At 43.2% G+C, this 16,017-nt stretch overlaps 1 pseudogene; it reads left to right on the forward strand.

Moving 5' to 3' along the window:
- Nucleotides 1-298: 298 nt before the first annotated feature.
- LOC139547088 (adrenodoxin-like) lies at nucleotides 299-15,636 on the forward strand (annotated as a pseudogene).
- The last annotated feature ends 381 nt before the right edge of the window (nucleotides 15,637-16,017 follow it).

A 16,017-nucleotide genomic window follows, 5' to 3' on the forward strand; every position in this document is an offset into this window, starting at 1 on the left:
GGTGATTACTGGGTTTAGAATCCCTTATCTTGCCTATAAGGCCATACCAGCTTAGCCAGTTCCTAGAAAGAAGCAGCAGTCCTGAGAATGTCCTGAGGAACGAACCAAAGTGCACTGACATTTCTTTTACATTGAAAGTGCCAGACAAGATGGTGCCAACAGAAAGGGTTGCCCTGTTTCTAGCCAACTTTCAGTATTTTGTTTGTTTTTTAGTTTTATTTCTTACATTATTTACTCGTCTCCAACTCAATCATCAAGTTTGCTGATGAGACAACAGTGGTAGGCCTGATTACCAACAATGACGAGACAGCCTACAGGGAGAAGGTGAGGGCCCTGGTGGAGTGGTGCCAGGAAAATAACCACTCCTACGTCAGCAAAACGAAGGAGCTGATTGTGGACTTCAGGAGACAGCAGAGAGAACACGCCCCATCCACATCGACGGGGCCACAGTAGAGAGGGTGATAAGCTTCAAGTTCCTCAGTGTGCACATCACTGACAACCTGAAATGATCCATCCACACAGACAGTGTGGTAAATAAGGCGCAACAGCGTCTGTCTGGGCCCCTAAGGCCCTCACAAACTTCTACAGATGCACCATTGATAGAATCCTGTCAGGCTGTGGGCAATTGCACCGTCCAACCGCAGGGCTCTCCAGAGGGTGGTGTGATCAGCCCAACGCATTACTGGGGGCACTGTTAAATAGTCACCACAAGGCGGTGTCTCCAGGCCATCAGACTGTTAAATAGTCACCACAAGGCGGTGTCTCCAGGCCATCAGACTGTTAAATAGTCACCACAAGGCGGTGTCTCCAGGCCATCAGACTGTTAAATAGTCACCACAAGGCGGTGTCTCCAGGCCATCAGACTGTTAAATAGTCACCACAAGCCGGCCACCGCACTGGAACCTACCCTAAACTTAGTCACTGTGACTACCCGCCTCCCAATCTCTACTCTCCCCTGCATATTAGAGATTGCTGCCCTATGTACATAGTCATTGAACACCGGTCACTTTAATTATGTTTACATACTGTTTTACCAACTTCATATGTATGTACTTTAATCTTGTCAAGGCTCATCCTACACCTCTTCTATTCATATACTGTCCATACTGTCTATACACATCATTATACACTGAGTGTAGAAAACATTATGAACAACTTCCTAATATTGAGTTGCACCCCCATTTTTCCCTCAGAACAGCCTCAATTGGACTCTACAAGGTGTTGAAAGCGATCCACAGGGATACTGGCCCATGTTGACTCCAATGCTTCCCACAGTTGTGTCAAGTTGGCTGGTAGTGGATCTCTACTCCGAATAGCTTGTTCCATCTCATCCCAGAGATGCTCAATTGGATTGAGATCTGGTGACTGGGCAGGCCACTGCAGTAAGCTGAATTGACGTTTGTGGAACCATTCCTGGACAATCCTAGCCTTGTGGCATGGGTATTATCCTGATGAAAAAATCTATTTGCAGGTGGATACACTGCTTCCATGAAGGAATGCACCTGATTGGCAACGATGTTCAGATATCCTGTGACATTCAAACATTGATCAACTTTTATCAAGGGGCCCAATGTGCGCCATGAAAACTCACTCCACACCTTCACCACCACCGGCCTGCAATTTTGACACACGGCATGATGGATGCATGTACTCATGTGGTTTTCTCCATGTTGCGCTGCACAATTCGTGTCAGCTTCCATTGTCCTCTCAATGACCCGTTTTCGACCACTGGCCTGCACTTGGCTGGATGTCCGTTGGGTAGGGGACCATTCTTGATACACACCGAAAACTGTTGAGCGTGGAAAAACCCAGCAGCATTGCAGTTATTGACACAAACCGATGCGCCTGGCACCTACTACCATACCCCGTTCAAAGGCACTTAAATCTTTTGTCTTGTCCATTCTCCCTCTAAATGGGACACATACACAATCCGTATCGCAATTGTCTCAAGGCTTAAAAATCCTTCTTTAACCTGTCTCCTCCCCTTCATCTACACTGATCAAAGTGGATTTAACAGGTGACATCAATAAGGGATCATAGCTTTCACCTGGATTCACCTGGTCAGTTTATGTCATGGAAGGAGCAGGTGCTCCTAATGTTTTGTACACTCAGTGTATATATATATTTTTTTATTTTATTTTATATATTTTATATTCCGGACTCTGACATTTCTTAATGTGTTCATTTTTATTTTGGGGAATTGGTGTGTATTGTGAGGTGTTACTGCACTGTTGGAGTTAGAAACATAAGCATCTGCAAAATAAGTGTATGCAACCAATAAAATTGTGAGCAGGTGCACTCTTCAGGGAGAAGGGGTGGCGACTCCATGCCAAAACTGTCTTCTCACATACATTTACATTTACATTTAAGTCATTTAGCAGACGCTCTTATCCAGAGCGACTTACATAGACACAAGAGGGCAGCAAAAGATTACCATAAACCACTGTGTGCTAAGGAGACGCTCCCTTCCATTGTATGTGCTGTTGACTCTTTTGGTTTAGTATTTAATTCAGAGGCGGACTTAGACCAGAAATCATCCCTGGCATTTATAACACACCGGACAATTTTTTCCCTTGAGGCCCTCACACCGGCCCATTTTTTCCCCCCCTTGAGACCCCAAGTTGTAGCCAGATAATTATAATTTTGCCGACTGTTTCTGTGTGCTGTACTGGGCTAAAAATGGATCAGCTCATCTGGCATTTGCCTGAAATGCCAGATGACCAGTCCTTCCCTGATTGCATTTGATATATTTAATTAGTATTTCACATTTCTTGTAGTATGGTATATAAATTAATAATTAAATTGTTAGTGGCAGCAGCATGAACACTTTGACCTTGACTAAACCATGTTGTCTGGTTACAATGAAGACTATGTTTGTTTGCATAGGGGGGAGGAGCACTGACTGACATGACAGTTATCAAGCTCTCGGTCTCACCTCTGTTAAAACCTCTACGGGATCGGTGTCCCCCCGCGGGACGGTTGTGCTAACATAGGCTAATATGATTAGCATTAGGTTGTAAGTAACAACATTTTTTCCAAGGACATAGACATATCTGATATGGGCAGAAAGCTTAAATTCTTGCTAATCTAACTGCACTTTCCACTTTACAGTAGCTATTAAAGTGAAAGAATACCATGCTATTGTTTGAGGAGTGAGCACAATTATGAACTTGAAAATGTATTAATAAACCAATTAGGCACACCTGGGCAGTCTTGATGCAATAATACGTTATGGCCTTTCTCTTGCATTTCAAATATGTTTTTTTCTTTGTATTATCTTTTACCAGATCTAATGTGTTATATTCTCCTACATTAATTTTACATTTCCACAAACTTCAAAGTGTTTATTTTCAAATGGTATCAAGAATATGCATATCCTTGCTTCAGGTCCTGAGCTACAGGCAGTTAGATTTGGGTATGTAATTTTAGGCAAAAATATATAAAAAAGGGTCTGATCCTTAAGAGGTTTTAAACCCCCATGGCAGTGATTCAGCATGTGAGAGTACAAACAGAGAAAGTGTGTTGTTCTTATTGTCTAACTCTATAAACCAAAGCCTCTGGCCAACACAGTACAGTACAGCACACAGAACAGTCTGCCTTGTAAAAGTCTGTTATGTTGATGGTGTTTGGGTGCTGTGCTCTGGCAACCAAACCACTACAGTGTTGGATACTCAACAGACAGTGTTGCTTTTTTTCAGATGATGTAGTAAGACGAGGGGATACTTGGTACTGTGACTAAAGCGGCACCGTGGTTTGTTGACCATCCACTTAAAGCCTACATAGCAGTGAAACTATGTTTTAGTTTTTCTAAGAAAAAGAGTAACTGAAAAATTAATAGAATGATGTGTGTGTGGGTAGCATTACCTGGATACTTTGGTCCTTTTGAGGCTTCAAAGGTAACTAAATGTACTTGCACCGCTAACATACATCATGTAAACTCATTTCAGTTGGGTTCAAAGGCAGTCCAATTTGTTTTGATCCTGTGAAGGTTTTATGATGTTATTCTTGGCTCACCTGAAGAGTAATGTACAGTATACACCTGAATACACTTGAATGATCCCCCCTCTCTCTCGCGCTCTCTCACGCTCTCATTCTGTCTCATTCTGTCTCCATTTACTCTCTCTCCCCTACTCTAGGTCAGAGGAGAAGGTGACAGTCTATTTCGTCAACCGTGACGGGCAGAAGATCACCACTTCCTGTGCCAAGGGCAAGTCTTCTAGACCTGGTCGTCGACCAAAACGTAGATATTGATGGCTTTGGTAAGTTTGGTGTGCCATGGTGGAAGTGGTCAACAGACAAGTGGATACAGTCCTGGTTAAATGCTTTACTGTATATGGTGCATACACTGTTGGCATCCTGGAAATTGCCAACATGGGTCCATATTTCTGATGCTGTGTTTATTTGATAAGATCCAAGACACATTTCCCAGAAGAAGCTGAGAAGAAGATGGAGGATGGCATGGCATTGTGTCCATATTAGGGCATGTAGTAAGACTGTCACCCTCTCGCTAAGTGGCACTTCAACATTTACCTCTGGCACTCTGGGCACGTTTGGTTTGGTTTCCACTAAATATTTGCATGGCTTTATATGGATGAGCCCCAGGATCAAACAGTCTATCCAGAAAGAGTGCTAGAACAGAGGGAGGGAGGCAGAGAAGAAGCAGAGAGAGAGAGAGGGTCAAAGAGAGGGGGTGAACACAATATGCGTCAGCAACGTCACCTTTGATGTTTGCAAGGCTTTCTTTCTCGCTCTATATTCCCTTTCTCTTCCTCTGCCTCTCTTTTCTGCTCTTTTCTCATGCACACCTGTCCTATTTAGGCATTGACAAGATACAATCTGGATCCCTGGAAGGACTCAGTGTTAAAAAGAGAAAGAAAACCGGTCTGGTGTTCTGTCTTCTTTTGCAGATGTCAGGACTTCAACATTGTTCATTTTAGAGTTATCTGGTGAATCATTTTATGTTAAAAACATTTCCAAAAGAGACACTTAATTGTCTTGATTTTCACATGCCGTTATTAACACTGTCCTCAGGTTAGGTACTTGTGGTATGTGTGTAAGATATTTACAATTATTAGTTTTTATGAGGAAAATTTTCTCACGTTCTTAGTTAATGGTGACTACCTCATAAAGCTGGTTGAGAGAATGCCAAGAACATGCAAAGCTGTCATCAAGGCAAAGGGTGGCTCCTTTGAAGAATCTAAAATATATTTTGATTTGTTTAATACTTTTTTGTGGTTACTACATGATTCCATATGTGTTATATCATATTTTTGATGTCTTCACTATTATTCTACAGTGTAGAAAATAGTAAAAACAAAGAAAACCCTTGAATGAGTAGGTGTCAAACTTTCTACTCGTACTGTATGTTTTTGTGTGTATTTCTTACTCAGACTCCCGTGACCCAATCAAAACTTACGGCGACCCAAATTTTGGTTGCGACCCACCAGTTGAGAATCACTGCTATATAGGACCTCTATGGCAGGGCTACTCAACTACCGGCCCTCGAGGGCCCTCAAAGTATTGCTGGATTTCTACTAAACTAACACCTCGTGTCAAACCATGTGGGCCTCGCAATGGCCTGCACAGCCACAAGCAATAACTTAAATGCAACCAGAAAGTTGGACAGGCAGATCTGGCAACCCAGACTAATAAAGAACAAACTCAAATTGGGTGCAAAGTTATCAACAATGTTGATGGAGGGCCTGAAGAAAGTAGTTAAGCCAAAGAGGTCCTGGGTGGTGCTGCAGAAAGAGTTCGTTAGCAGGTGGAATGTGGCTGCAGAACAGTGTAAGAGGCGCGAAGGGAAAGGAGAGAGGGAAGGAGAGAGAGAGGGACTCCATTCGTTCTCAATCCTACTTGGACCATGTGAGGCCACGGCTGGTAAAAACCAAGTGCTCCGATAACATTCTCCTTATTCAGAGAGAACTCTCCTCTCGCAGAAGAAAGGACGTCCTGAATGGAATGTGCATTTCATAGGCTGAACTGATTTTAATGGACTGTTTCTGGGCAGGTCCAGGGTGTGGGTGGAACTGTGTTTTGAACGAACCCAACGCGTGGCTCAGCCAGGTGTAAAGCTCCCAACCTCTCGCCTCTTTCTCTCTCCTCACAGTGAAAACTGCTACATGCCTTAGAGTAGACCTTAATCCAGTAGCTCCAGAACTTTATAGTGCCTTGATCCTCTGAGCCTTCTGGACATCCATGTCCCATCAAATGAACAAAACAATGTTTTTAGCTCCAACCACACACCATGGCGCCTCACTCACTCACTCACTCACTCACTTTCCCCATACTGAAACTGCAGGGTGAAGATGTATTCCCCCAAAAGTTTCAATCAAATGAACTAAACGAAAGTCAGTCAAGTCTTGGGCTCTGCTCTACCGATAGATCCTGATATACATCATCCCTTATCCCTCACCCTTTGAGCTGGAAGAATTTAGAAACATGATGTCCTAAACCAGCAATATACAGTGGGCTCCAAAATTACTGGCACCCCTGACTGGCAATGCACAAATAATGCTTAAACAAATATTAATTATAGAGAACTTAAAATACCAACATGTGAGAAATACGATACTTTATTAATGTTTCAATGGAACCAACCAAAATAATTGATCGATTTAATTAAAAATCAATGTCCTCCAAATCAAGGTTTCACAATTAATGGCACCATTAAAGATTATTGTAAATAACATCTACCAAAATTAAACCACAAATTAATTCCACTAATTTAAGTTTAAGGAACTATATTGAGCCATTACATCACTTCCTGTTTCACTAGGGTATAAAAATGAGGGAACACGCATGCAATATCCCACTGTCATCCAACACCATGAAGAAAATTAAAAGAACTGGCAGTTCAAAAGAGACAGATGGTCGTAGACCTTCATAAATCTGGTAATGGCTACAAGAAGATCCACAAACGATTGAATATACCACTGAGCACTGTCAGGGCAATTATAAAAAAATTCAAAATATATGGAACAGTTGAAAATCTCACGGGTAGAGGACGCAAATGCATTTTGCCCCCCAGGATAGGGAGGAGGATGGTGAGAGAAGCAACAAAATCCCCAAGAATCACTGTGAAAGAATTGCAGGCCTTGTTGGCGTCTTGGGGTCACCAGGTTTCAAAAAGCACCATCGGACGCCACCTCCACAACCACAGGCTTTTTGGAAGGGTTGCCAGAAGAAAGCCCTTTCTGACCACAAGACATAGACGCAAGCGCTTGGAGTTTGCCAAACGTCATTTAAATTATGACTGGAAGAAGGTGCTCTGGTCAGATAATACCAAAATTGAAAGTTTTGGTCAGATACAACATCGGCATGTTTGGCGTCGAAACAGATGCATACAAGGAGAGGTACCTCATACCCACGGTGAAATATGGAGGGTGGTCAGTGATGTTTTGGGGCTGTTTTAATTCCAGAGGTCCAGGGGCACTGGTTAAGATTGATGGCATAATGAATTCCACCAAGTATCAGGCAATATTGGCTGACAATCTGGTTGCCTCTGCCAGAAGGCTGGGACATGGCCGTAGTTGGACTTTCCAAAAAGACTATGACCCGAAACATACATTAAGATCCACACAGAAATGGTTCTGTGACAACAAAATCAATGTTCTGCCATGGCCATCTCAGTCGCCGGACGTCAATCCAATCGAAAACCTGTGGGCTGAGTAGAAGAGGGCAGTTGATAAGCGCAAACTCAAGAATGTGAAGGATCTTGAAAGGATCTGCATAGAGGAATGGTCCAAAATCTCTCCAAATGTGTTCCTTAACCTTGTCAAACATTACAGGAAAAGACTCTGGTTTCCTTGCCAGAGGTGGTTGCACTAAGTACTAAATGAGGAGTGCCAATAATTATGAAACCTTGATTTTGGTTCAATTTATTTTGTATTAAATAATTGTATGATTTTGGTTGGTTCCATTGAAACATTAATAAAGTACAGTATTTCTCACATGTTGGGTTTTTTGAGTTTATCTCTACAATTATATTGTTTATATTTTTTTAAGTATTGTTTGTGCATTGCCAGTCAGGGGTGCCAGTAATTTTGGAGCCCACTGTATATATATATATATATACAGTGGGGAGAACAAGTATTTGATACACTGCCGATTTTGCAGGTTTTCCTACTTACAAAGCATGTAGAGGTCTGTAATTTTTATCATAGGTACACTTCAACTATGAGAGACGGAATCTAAAACAAAAATCCAGAAAATCACATTGTATGATTTTTAAGTAATTAATTTGCATTTTATTGCATGACATAAGTATTTGATACATCAGAAAAGCAGAACTTAATATTTGGTACAGAAACCTTTGTTTGCAATTACAGAGATCATACGTTTCCTGTAGTTCTTGACTAGGTTTGCACACACTGCAGCAGGGATTTTGGCCCACTCCTCCCTACAGATCTTCTCCAGATCCTTCAGGTTTCGGGGCTGTCGCTGGGCAATACGGACTTTCAGCTCCCTCCAAAGATTTTCTATTGGGTTCAGGTCTGGAGACTGGCTAGGCCACTCCAGGACCTTGAGATGCTTCTTCCGGAGCCACTCCTTAGTTGCCATGGCTGTGTGTTTCGTGTCGTTGTCATGCTGGAAGACCCAGCCACGACCCATCTTCAATGCTCTTACTGAGGGAAGGAGGTTGTTGGCCAAGATCTCGCGATACATGGCCCCATCCATCCTCCCCTCAATACGGTGCAGTCGTCCTGTCCCCTTTGCAGAAAAGCATCCCCAAAGAATGATGTTTCCACCTCCATGCTTCACGGTTGGGATGGTGTTCTTGGGGTTGTACTCATACTTCTTCTTCCTCCAAACACGGCGAGTGGAGTTAGACCAATAAGCTCTATTTTTGTCTCATCAGACCACATGACCTTCTCCCATTCCTCCTCTGGGTCATCCAGATGGTCATTGGCAAACTTCAGACAGGCCTGGACATGCACTGGCTTAAGCAGGGGGACCTTGCGTGCGCTGCAGGATTTTAATCCATGACGGCGTAGTGTGTTACTAATGGTTTTCTTTGAGACTGTGGTCCCAGCTCTCTTCAGGTCATTGACCAGGTCCTGCCGTGTAGTTCTGGGCTGATCCCTCACCTTCCTCATGATCATTGATGCCCCACGAGGTGAAATCTTGCATGGAGCCCCAGACCGAGGGTGATTGACCGTCATCTTGAACTTCTTCCATTTTCTAATAATTGCGCCAACAGTTGTTTCCTTCTCACCAAGCTGCTTGCCTATTGTCCTGTAGCCCATCCCAGCCTTGTGCAGGTCTACAATTTTATCCCTGATGTCCTTACACAGCTCTCTGGTCTTGGCCATTGTGGAGAGGTTGGAATCTGTTTGATTGAGTGTGTGGACAGGTGTCTTTTATACAGGTAACGAGTTCAAACAGGTGCAGTTAATACAGGTAATGAGTGGAGAACAGGAGGGCTTCTTAAAGAAAAACTAACAGGTCTGTGAGAGCCGGAATTCTTACTGGTTGGTAGGTGATCAAATACTTGTCATGCAATAAAATGCAAATTAATTATTTTAAAATCATACAATGTGATTTTCTGGATTTTTGTTTTAGATTCCGTCTCTCACAGTTGAAGTGTACCTATGATAAAAATTACAGACCTCTACATGCATTGTAAGTAGGAAAACCTGCAAAATCGGCAGTGTATCAAATACTTGTTCTCCCCACTGTATATATATAAAATCTCAAAAACAATTTTCTATCGCAAACCATATATCATATATTTCTATCGCAAACCATATATATATATATATATATATATGGTTTGCGATAGAAAATTGTTTTTGAGATTTTTGTTTTAAGCCTATCACTGGATTTGAACTTGCAACTTTTGGAATCAGAGGCAAATGCTTACACCAATTCACAACACCCCAGCAAAACTGAAACCTACTTGAAGGTAACAGAACTCACTGTTGCTCCTTGTGGCCGGTTTCCATGTAATCTCCTGATGTCCTCAGACATGGATGGACGTCAAATACGGACTTGTATCACGGGTGACCGTCATTCACATCATCACATTGATATCCTAATAAAGTATCATATTCTCATCCATTCATCCCGTAGTCTCTGAGGGATACAGCCCATATGATGGTGATGCAGAGCCAGGATTAGCTCATGGCTTTGGATGGGCTTTGTAACCATCAACAAGCATCAACAAAGAGAGATGTGGAGAGATGCTAGAGGTGCTCAGCAGTACCATCATAAGGGCCAGTACTAATTGGAGCTGAACTGACTGGGGAGGTCTTACCTCACTCGCACTGACCTCTGTGTCCCTGGAATGAATTATGCTCTACAGTGAATTACATCCAACATAATAAGGCATTATTATGACATAATAGGGCATTCCGTTACTCAGAATGGAGCGATTTTGGAGGCTGAGGGGTTTGCCAGAATGACCCACCCACCACTAACCCCCTACACTCAACTCCCCAGATAGCACAGCGCCAGAGTGTCTAGGGATTCAACCAGAACCAGACGTGATATTAATTTAATGCTTTACATTGATATAGCACATTTCACTAGGTCTGAGTTCATTAGCTATATTGATATAGTACCTTCATAAGCTGTGTCTTAACAGTTTGATTGTTTGTGTGTGTGTGTGTGTGTGCGTTCCCCAGGTGCGTGTGAGGGGACCCTGGCCTGTTCCACCTGTCATGTGATCCTGGATCAGAAGGTGTACGACCAGCTGGGGCCCATCATTGATGAGGAGAATGACATGCTGGACCTGGCCTTTGGCCTCACTGACACGTGAGTCTCACACGCACACACATACACACACGTAGGCATACATACACACACACGTAGGTAGGCATTCCCAAACACACATCGACAGGAAGATCAATGGGGCTTAAGGCCTCACAAGTGACACACTTGCTGATGCATACACATCACATACTATATACTCTCTCCGAAACACACAGAGCACCTACAGTATGAACATGTTTAGCCTGGCCCATGGCCTAACCAGCACGTGAGTGACAGCTGGCTAACACCTTCTCATAAGTCACGATACCTCAGGTAGGTTTCCAGCCAAGATATCAAGAGGTTCAGATGCCGGGTGAGATGAGCAGATTAAAGATATAATCATAGTTTGACTATTGACGATTGTTTCTGCCCAATTCACTTCACATTAGAATATAATCAGTTCGGCATGAAAATTGTACAAACTCCCCTCGGGTGACAAATCAAATAAGTACAGTTATAAAACATTATCTGATTAAATATGTGTTTTTTCTCCATCACAGGTTCTCTGTGTCAGCAACTTGAGGCTCTCAGCCACCTTGTAGTTTAAAAAAATAGAAATAAATCACCTTTATTTAACCAGGTAGGCTAGTTGAAAACAAGTTCTCAATTACAACTGCAACCTGACCAAGAATAAAGCAAAGCAGTTCGACACATACAACAACACAAAGTTACAAATGGAATAAACAAAAATACAGTCAATAATACAGTAGAAAAAATATATATACAGTGTATGCAAATGAGGTAAGATAAGTTGGGTAAGGCAATAAATAGGCCATGGTGGCGAAGTAATTTCAATATACCATTTAAACACTGGAGTGATTGATGTGCAGAAGATGAATGTGTAAGTAGAGATACTGGGGTGCAAAGGTAAGATAAATAAATAAATACAGTATGGGGATGAGGTAGTTGGATGTGATATTTACAGATGGGCTATGTATACAGAGAAGAGAGTCGGCCCAAGAATTGAACCCTGTGGCACCCCCATAGAGACGGCTAGAGGTCCAGACAACAGGCCCTCCGATTTAACACACTAAACTCTATCAGAGAAGTAGTTGGTGAACCAGGCGAGGCAGTCATTTGAGAAACCAAGGCTGTTGAGTCTGCCGATAAGAATGTGGTGATTGATAGAGTCGAAAATCTTGGCCAGGTCGATGAATACGGCTGATCAGTAATGTCTCTTATCGATGGCGGTTATGATATCATTTAAGACCTTGAGCGTGGCTGAGGTTCACCCATGACTAGCTCTGAAACCAGATTGCATAGCGGAGAAGGTACGGTGGGATTCGAAATGGTCGGTAATCTGTTTGTTAACTTGGCTTTCGAAGACCTTAGAAAGGCAGGGTAGAATAGATAGTCTGTAGCAGTTTGGGTGTCTCCCCCTTTCTAGAGGGGGATGATCGCGGCAGCTTTCCAATCTATGTGAATCTCAGACGATACGAAAGAGTGGTTGAACAGGCTAGTAATAGGTGTTGCAACAATTTCGGCAGATAATTTTCAAAAGAGAGGGTCCAGATTGTCTAGCCCGGCTGATTTGTAGGGGTCCAGATTTTGCAGCTCTTTCAGAACATCAGCTATCTGGATTTGGGTGAAGGAGAAGGGGGAGGCTTGGGGGAGTTGCTGTTTGGGGTGCCGGGCTGTTGACTGGGGTAGGGGTAGCCAGGTGGAAAGCATGGCCAGCCGTAGAATAATGCTTATTGAAATTCTCAATTATAGTGGATTTATCGGTGGATACAGTGTTTGCTAGCCTCAGTGCAGTGGGCAGCTGGGAGGAGGTGCTCTTATTCTCCATGGACTTTACAGTGTCCCAGAACTTTTTTGAGTTTGTGCTACAGGATGCAAATTTCTGTTTGAAAAAGCTAGCCTTAGCTTTCCTAACTGCCTGTGTATATTGGTTCCTAAATACCCTGAAAAATTGCATATTACAGGGGCTATTCGATACTAATCCAGTACGCCACAGGAAGTTTTTGTGCTGGTCAAGGGCAGTCAGGTCTGGAGTGAACCAAGGGCTATATCTGTTCCTGGTTCTAAATTTTTTGAATGGAGCATGCTTAATTAAGATGGTGAGGAAGGCACTTTTTAAAGAATAACCAGGCATCCTCTACTGACGGGATGAGGTCAATATCATTCCAGGATACCCAGGTCGATTAGAAAGGCCTGCTCGCTGAAGTGTTTTAGGGAGTGTTTGAAAGTGATGAGGGGTGGTTGTTTGACCGCAGACCCATTACGGATGCAGGCAATGAGGCAGTGATCGCTGAGATCTTGGTTGAAAACAGCAGAGGTGTATTTGGAGGACAAATTGGTTAGGATGATATCTATGAGGGTGCCCGTGTTTACAGATTTGGGGTTGTACCTGGTAGGTTCATTGATAATTTGTGTGAGATTGAGGGCATCAAGCTTAAATTGTAGGATGGCCGGGGTGTTAAGCATGTCCCAGTTTAGGTGACCTAGCAGCACGAGTTCTGAAGATAGATGGGGGGGGCAATCAATTCACATATGGTGTCCAGGGCACAGCTGGGGGCAGAGGGTAGTCTATAGCAAGCGGCAACGGTGAGAGACTTGTTTCTGGAAAGGTCTAATTGTTTGGGTACAGACCTGGATAGTAAGACAGAACTCTGCAGGCTATCTCTGCAGTAGATTGCAACTCCGCCCCCTTTGGCAGTTCTATCTTGGTGGGAAATATTATAGTTAGGGATGGAAACTTCAGGGTTTTTGGTGGTCTTCCTAAGCCAGGATTCAGACACGGCTAAGACATCCGGGTTGGCAGAGTGTTTTAAAGCAGTGAATAAAACAAACTTAGGGAGGCTTCTAATGTTAACATGCATGAAACCAAGGCTTTTACGGTTACACAAGTCAACAAATTAGAGCACCTGGGGAATAGGAGTGGAACTAGGAACTGCAGGTCCTGGATTAATCTCTACATCACCAGAGGAAAAGAGGAGTTGGATAAGGGTACAGCTAAAGGCTATAAGAACTGGTTGTCTTGTACGTTCGGAACAGAGAGTAAAAGGAGCAGGTTTCTGGATGTGATAGAATAGATTCAAGGCATAATGTACAGACAAAGGTATGGTAGGATGTGAGTACATTGGAGGTAAACCTAGGCATTGAGTGATGATGAGAGAGATATTGTCTCTAGAAACATTTAAACCAGGTGATGTCATCGCATATGTGTGAGGTGGAACTAAATGGTTGGTTAAGGCATATTGAGCAGGGCTAGAGGCTCTACAGTGAAATAAAACAATAATCACTAACCAGAACAGTAATGGACAAGGCATATTGACATTAGGGAGAGGCATGCATAGCCGAGTGATCCAGTGAATGGTTGGACTGCCTGGAGACACGGCGATTCAGACAGCTAGCAGGCCGGGGCTAGCAAGCTAGCAGAAGGGCCTTAAAGGGATGTCACGATGGAGGAAAGTCTGTTGTAGCCTCCTCATGCGGTTCCGTCGATAGACCAGTCGTGATGGATTAGTAGTGTTCCGTGTAGCAGAGGGGTTCAGTCCAATTGGCAAATGGATCTATTCAGCAGTCCAACAGTCTAATATGCTCTAGACAGCTAGCGGGCCGCGGCTAGCAGGCTAGCAGATGGGCATTCAGGGGACGTTGCGACGGAGGGGCCTGTTGGAAAAAAACCCTTGGGCAGATTACGTCGGTGGTCCAGTCGTGATGGATAAGCAGGGCTTCGTGTAGTAAAAGGAGCCCAGGCTGATTGGCAAAATAGGAGTAGTGGCACGAGAAATTGGCCGATGGACCTATTAGCTAACAGTCCGATATGCTCTAGACAGCTAGTGGGCCGCGGCTAGTAGGCTAGCAGATGGGCATACAGGGGACGTCACGTAGTCCAGTTGTGAAGAATGGGCGGGGTTCCGTACCCCGTACCGGCAGTAAAAGGGGTCCAGGCCAGATGGCAAAATAGGTATTGTAGCCCAGGAGTGGCTGATGGACCTCTTCAGCTAGCCGGGAGATGGGCCTAGCATGGGCTAGTTCCAGGCTAATTGGTGCTTGCTTCGGGACAGAGACGTTAGCCAGGAGTAGTCACTCGGATTGCAGCTAGCTAGCTGCGATGATCCAGGTGAGACTCTTGTCTGTCTGTAACATTTATCCTGGTCAAGACCAGATCTTTCCCCTGGCGACCTTTCACATATCTAACATGATTATCCAGAAAACATCATTACTAATCTAACGTTATTCTCTAGAACACATCATTATCAGACACTGACTGAGTGCTTAATTCTCTACTAATGAGGAATGTTTCATCCCAGTCTGATCTTTAACAAACATGCTTCTCCCACATGGCTCCCATCCAGTTTAAGCGAAAAACAGTTTAAACAGTAACTCAGACATGTAGAATGATAACATAACATGTTACGTAAGGTCCAGTCACACGTGAAAGTGAACATACTGTATGTGCACTTATCATGCTAGCATGGTTACAGACAGTTTACTTTAACTGTCTGTAGCATTAAATTATTATCTCTTATTTTTAGGGGGGGCACAAGTCCCCGAAAGAGCCAAACCAAGCTGCTAGTGGAAAGGGAACAGATATGATAACATGATTCCTAAAGTGTGTATAATGACCTTGTCCCTGTACCTGCTGTCTCCTGTCCTGCAGGTCTCATCTGGGTTGCCAGGTCTGCCTACCAGTGATCTGGAGGGAGTAACAGTCCGTTTGCCAGACGGGGTGAACGACATAGGCGATCTGATGATGTTGGACCTACACTGTAAAACAAATGGTGTTGTTTTTACAATATTATACAATAGAAATAACAGTACTGTATTCATTATTTACAGTAAATTGCCGTAAATCGCAATGCACTGTGGGTGATTTTAGGCATAACTGGTCAATTATACCGTAAATTCTAAATAAACTTTGTTTTAACAGTACATTACTGTAAAGAAGTGCTGTATTTCAAAAGGTACTGTAATTCCACCCCAAAGAATACAGTACCCTACCAGTAGTTGGTGCATGGTATTGTTGTTTCTGTCTCATTTTGAGGAATGCCTTGTAAGAGGCTACATTTGTTGCAACCATTAGTTAGAGTGATCTGGTGATGTAAAGTGATATACCAATGTATCTGATGTGTGGCAACAAGTTCTAAACCTTAAACCTTTAATGGTTGAGTATTTGCCATGTCCATTGGCCTGTTTTGCCCTGTAGTCACCGCCAGTTTGGAAGCCTTTGTTAAGGCTTCTAGAAGTGCAAGTGATATAAAATACAAAATATTAATATATACTGAACAAAAATATAAACGCAAAATGCAGATT

This window comes from Salvelinus alpinus, chromosome 20, assembly GCF_045679555.1.
Source record: "Salvelinus alpinus chromosome 20, SLU_Salpinus.1, whole genome shotgun sequence".
Taxonomy (NCBI): Eukaryota; Metazoa; Chordata; class Actinopteri; order Salmoniformes; family Salmonidae; genus Salvelinus; species Salvelinus alpinus.